We start from the raw sequence: 6,494 nt of genomic DNA on the forward strand, positions 1-6,494 counted from the left end.
AAAGCACTGGGACCAAGAAGGAAGGGAAACCAGGCTGGGACCCAGCCCCCCCCCCCCCCCCCCCCCCCCCCCCCCCCCGGGGAGGAAGAGACAAGACTGAACACTCCAAAGTTAAATGTGTTCCTTCAGTGCGGTCCTGATCTAGCCACCTCTGTGTCTCTCTATGTGGCAGAACTGTGTCATCAGGTCACTGCATGTACAGTATTGAACACAGACACCCAGGGCACCCTGAATGTGTGAGAAGGAGAGCACATATTTGCTCTCTCTGACCAGTAGATGTTTACTAGCACTATGGTTCCCCGTCTGATCGTGAGTAATGGCTGGGATGGGATGGGACAGAGAGGTCATCCCACAATGGTCTTGCACCAGTTCCCTGGTTCCAAATTGCCAACACCATTAACAGTAATTGGTTCCTTGATTAGCACATAAGGATAAGGATGGAGTGGTCCTCAGTTTCTTGCCCTAGTTAAGCCCTTTCCTGGGTTGAGCTCATTCAATTGCAGATAAATGATGGAGTGTGGCCAGCCTCTCTTATCTCTTCAGGACCTCACTCACCAGCCTCCATAAGGGGCTATAGATTAACTTCAGTGCTGGGTCCCAGAGTCGAAGTTTCACCATCTCTCTGGGGAGGGGGGGTTGCAACAGAAACCTTAGCAAGCTGGTAAGGCAAGGGGAAAAGGAGCTCTTATTCTGGAGGCTGCAGGAGCAGCACCGAAACCATGCTCACTAGTGTCCTTACAGCCTCTTCTCCACTCACAGACATCATTGTAATATCAAGCACCACAACTTCTGGTGATCTCTGGAGGGTGTCAAAAACCAGAAGCCTCTGAGGAAAAACTAGCAAGTGGAGCACGGGTATAATTTCCGAAGAGAAAAAGGCAGATTGTGCTTGTCCCTAATAATGACCATAATGTGTATGCTGTGTGTTAGATCTTTTATGCTCCCTGCCTATATGGATGGAAGCCAGTAGATGGTGTGTGTCCTGTTGAGACTTGGACAAAGCCCAGCTAGAAAGCTCCCTGAAGAATCCTCTTTGGTGAGAAGGACATGGAAAATTGGGGAGGGCAGTGAACAACAAAAATCATCAGAAACAAGGAAAACTGTTTAGACATATGCATTTAATAAGGATTTGTTGAGTACTAAGACTGAGGTAGGTTTGGGAGAAAATCACAGTCAATAATAACAATTTGTCAGACGCTATGTTAAGCAGTTTACGTAAGTGAACTCACCTAACCCAAAACAACCTTATGAGACAGATTATATTACTATCCCCATTTTGCAAATAGGGGAAGTGAGGCACTGCGAGATTAAGGGAATTGGCCATGGCCACAGAACGAGAAAGTGGTAGAACTAGAATTCACACCCAGGCAGTGTACCTTTGGAACCTGAGTTCTTCCCCGACTGGATTACAAGCCCTGTCAAGGTAGGAGCTGGTAAGAAAAATGGTTTCTCCAGAAACCCAAGATGACTGAGCTCAGCAGAGACCCAGGGAAGAGGACTTGAGTTCTTGAGAGCACGAGAGAGCTGGCACCAAAGTATATCAACAAACAGCACACTACCAAACTGACTGAAGTCTCCAGGATGGCTTCACTTGTAAGTAGCCCCACAAAGAGCCTTACTATTTATTACGTGCTTCTGCTGACTTTAGAAAACAGGTAGGTAGGTGTGTTCCTACCCTGCTGTCAACTCAGAGGAGTGGCCTGGGGGCTGAGTTCTCAGAGCCCCCTGCAGTCCAGCTAGGAGGACGAGACCTAGCCCCCACCCAGCTCCCAGTCAGTCACTCTTTTCTAGAAAAGCAAAGATAGATGAAGAGATGAAAATGAGACATTTCCTACCTTAATGTCATTGTGTCTTGTTTCTAGAATTTGGAAAGGGCAAACCAAGGCGTTCCTGATGGATACGAGAGGCCCTTAGACACTTCTAGAAATGATGTGAAAGTTCTGAGCTAAGGTCTGACCAGCAAGTGATATAAGCAGTAGGAGGTAATACATTAATTCTTTTACGATTTTAAAGGCTCTCTTAGCCAGTCTGCAGGGCAGTTTACCAGCAACCTGAAAGAAAACTATAGCCTCACAACATAGCTCCACAGATTCTCAGAGCCATCGGGGCCTTGAAGACAGTCCAACCCTCACTTTATGTTGGCCCAACTTATTACTGGTCTGGCAAAAAAAAAAAAAAAAAAAAAAAAAAAAAGCCAACATTATATGAACATTCAGTTGACACAGAGGCATTATTCAGAAATTTCATACGTTGGAATGCCTGGGTGGCTCAGTCAGTTAAGCATCCGACTTCGGCTCAGGTCATGACCTTGCAGTCCCTGAGTTCAGGCCCTGCGTCGGGCTCTGTGCTGACAACTCAGAGCCTGGAGCCTGCTTCGGATTCTGTGTCCCCCCTCTCTCTCTGCCCCTCCCCTGCTTGTGTGCTTGCTCGCTCTCTCTCCCCAAAATAAATAAACTTTAAAAGTTCATAAAATTCATTGTAAGTAACTTAAAAAAAAATTTGTATGCCAAAGGCAATATCGTATTTACATGTCCCATATTCCCAAACGAGGGAATTATCAGCCAGTTATAAATTCCGCCCTCACGTAGAAATCAGGGCACTGTTTGATCACATTGTCCAAACACTCAGCGTGCCCTGGTTCTTGGGATGAGCTGAATGTGCGCCTTCTCTTCACAAGGACTGTGTGTTCTGCGTTACCACCTCGCCAGGAGCCTGTTGCCTTTCCCCTTCCTATCCCAGGTCAACCTAGTCGTGTCCAAATGTTCCCCCTGGGTGTCTAGAAACAGGTGTAGGCAGCCAAAGTAAGTACATAGTCTCCTCCTATAAAACATCTTGGGGAGGGGGCTTAAGAGAAGGTGAATAAGCTTTCAGTCAAGGATTTTCTGTTCAGCTTGCTCATAGTTTTCTTCTTAACAGGGCCATTCAAGCCACGACCCAAAACTTAAAAACATTATCCTTATTACTTTCCATATGTTCTAGGATATGGTTTAAGCATTTTTAGATTAATTACCCTTTAGATCATCCAAAAGATCTTTAGGATGATTTTTTTTTTTTTAAGATTTTCTGCACTCTTAGATGTGACTGTATCTATTATCTTTTAGGATCAGTGTTTTCCATGGGTAGATACACCTTTGGTTTTATATGGAAAAATACATTTGCTACAGAAGAAAACCCACTCAGAACAACTTTTTTTTCACAAAAGGTTCTGCTTCTTTTTTTTTTTTTTTCAACGTTTATTTATTTTTGGGACAGAGAGAGACAGAGCATGAACGGGGGGAGGGGCAGAGAGAGAGGGAGACACAGAATCGGAAACAGGCTCCAGGCTCCGAGCCATCAGCCCAGAGCCCGACGCGGGGCTCGAACTCACGGACCGCGAGATCGTGACCTGGCTGAAGTCGGATGCTTAACCAACTGCGCCACCCAGGCGCCCCTAAAAGGTTCTGCTTCTTAAGGAAAGGTACACTTGGTTACCCTGTGATCAACTCCTTAATATTTATACCAATTAAAGTATTTTTCTTGGCTTCTTTCTCCTAAATGAAAACAGTGGTACTGAACAAATATTAATTAAAATTTTGGTATGTTTGGGTCCTTTACTTTCTCTTATATATAAGTGTACCTAAAATTCTGAGAATTCACAATATTTCACAGAAAATCAAGGTGCACTCCAAAGGTGTACCTCTAACAGAAGCTCTTTATTTCACTGGCTCTGAAACTCCAGAACCATCTTTCCCCTCTTTCCTTCATCTTCACATCTCTCCTGACGAAACAGCCATCTTCCCTGCCTCACCTGCCTTGGGAATTGCCTCTGAGTTTTAAGTGCTCACCTTCAAACAGCCTTGTACGTTCAGAAGACAGAATAGGGACTCTGCCTTTACAGCGGCTTTCTTACCTTAAGATTGGGGTTTGCTTAGATTTGCTACCAGCCTCTCCAGCCGTTGGCTAAGACAAATTTATGCAGTTGGGATTGACTTCTGTACGTAGCCGACCTACCTTTGTTTGCCTCATTTCCACCACAATTTTGCTCAGTTAAACTAGAAGATCCATCTCGCCCCTCTGAGGCGAAAAGGAGCCCTCTCCCTTGTCTGCAGAGACACCTGCTGGTCAAAGTTCTAAACTGCAGGATGCCTAGCTGCCCTCCCTTTTTCCATTCTGTCAAGGCCCTCTAGTCCTTTCTGTTTATTATTTTTTTTAATAATTTATTTATTTATTTTTAAATTTACATCCAAGTTAGTTAGCACATAGTGCAACAGTGATTTCAGGAGTAGACTCCTTAATTCCACTTACCCGTTTAGCCCATCCCCCTTCCCACAACCCCTCCAGCAACCCTCTGTTTGTTCTCCATTTCTGTTTAAACTCCAGGCAGTTGGAAACCACAAACCCACATCAGGAGCCAGAAAGCTGGAATCCAAATGGAAGCCGGCTCCAGGAAGCTGGATGTCTGTATGGCTAAACAGAAAGCACGGTTGAGCTGAAGTTACAGCCATACTTTTGACTTAGGTAACAGTCTGTGGCCATGGCTTTGTGCCACCCAAGGATGTCTCCGTTTATCCCCAGAGTTCTCGCGGCATTTTAAAAAGAATTATTAAGGATGAAATTAATTGCCACTTACTTTTATCAAAAAAAGTAATTTCCTCCTTTTAACACATTTAAAGGGCAGCCCGGCGCACAAGCAAAAAGAGCAAGGGTTTGACAGTTAGGCCTAGACTTTGTGTAGTGGGCTTTTCCATTTACGAGGCCCTCTCTGAGCCTCGGTTTCTTTTTCTGGAAAATCACTCCTACCTCATGGGCTTGTGAGGAGAATTGGCTGTTATAAAGACGTACAGGGGCTTATATTAAAGTCTGGCACACAGTACACACTCAAGGATTAATTTCCTTCCTCTAAAAGCATGTAAACAAGGACGTATCACTCAAGTCACCTTGAAAAGATGAGGAATGATGGAGAATACGATTAGGGCTGTGAAAATGAATTCACTTCAGAGTCAGAGGGGGAAAACGATACTTGTAACTGTTTTAGTTTGGTTTACTAAACACATATCTCTCAGTCTTTGGAAGTTGGATGGATTTGGGTTCATGATACAAACATAGATGTCCAGTAAAATCCCTCCTGCTCTCATAACCTCATAAAGTAGTTATTCCCCCCACTTACAGATGGTCAGGTTATTTGACCCGTCTGATGACTGACTCACACAGCCAGGAAGCAGCGACTCTGAGAAGCAAATCCAGGCTTTCGATCTCCAAAGCTTGTTGTCTTTCTGAACTTTACAGTACAGCAGTGTCTGTGGTCTGTTAAAAAAGATAATAATAATAATACCAGTGGTTTTTTTCTTCTAAAATGTATTTAAAGTAGATGCGTAAGGAAAATACTAAAATATTTCTATCGCTGCTTTGCAACAATCTGCTTAAGAAATTGTGTGCATTCCCAGGGTGCCTGGGTGGCTCCGACAGTTTAGCGTCCAACTTCGGCTCAGGTCATGATCTCACAGTTCGTGTATTTGAGCCCCGCGTTGGGCTCTGTGCTGACAGCTCAGGGCCTGGAGCCTGCTTGGGGTTCTGTGTCTCCCTCTCTGTCCCTCCCCTGCTGGCGCTCTGTCTCTCTGTCTCTCTCTCTCTCTCTCTCTCTCAAAACTAAATAAAAACATTTAAATTTTAAAAATTCATTTAAAATCATAAATGTAAAACATTATGAATTATATTCATACCATTGTTTTTATTTTCTGCAATAATCTACTTTTTAGAAACTCCAAATACCCATGTGTGACTTTTAAGTCTATTGTTCCAAATAAAGTTTAAATGCCCTAATTTCTTTTTACTCTTAATGAAGATTATTACACTGAGTTCAAAAATAAGGTAAAAATTGGCGCAGGATATGATGAGGTATTAGGGTTTGAGCTCTGAGAGTCCTAGCCCCAACTCCAAACTCCAAGTTGAGCCGCATTCGCATTCCGATAAAAGCTGATTGTGGAAACCAAAGCAGGTGTCAAATACCCTCCCCTTCCATTTCACACAAGCTCTAATAGGAGCTTTGATTTCTCTAGAGATTTTTTTTTTTCCTGTGACTTCCAAGCATCAAATATTTATGGATTCATTGGTAAAGTTCAGACTCTCAGAGCAGCATCCTCGGATGCCTTTACAACCTGGTCCCAACCTCTTTTTCAGCTTTTGAAATGTCAAGTATTATGGGGCGCCTGGGTGGCGCAGTCGGTTAAGCGTCCGACTTCGGCCAGGTCACGATCTCGCGGTCCGTGGGTTCGAGCCCCGCGTCAGGCTCTGGGCTGATGGCTCGGAGCCTGGAGCCTGCTTCCGATTCTGTGTCTCCCTCTCTCTCTGCCCCTCCCCCGTTCATGCTCTGTCTCTCTCTGTCCCAAAAATAAAATAAAAAACGTTGAAAAAAAAAATTGAAATGTCAAGTATTTTCCCACTCTATTCTTCCCCACCCAGAACCACTACAGGCTCCCTTACCATCAAAACACATTCTTCATTTTCTCCTTAACCTC

The sequence above is a fragment of the Herpailurus yagouaroundi genome, unplaced genomic scaffold, assembly GCF_014898765.1.
Source record: "Herpailurus yagouaroundi ecotype Mexico unplaced genomic scaffold, PumYag 161, whole genome shotgun sequence".
In the NCBI taxonomy this organism is placed as follows: Eukaryota; Metazoa; Chordata; class Mammalia; order Carnivora; family Felidae; genus Herpailurus; species Herpailurus yagouaroundi.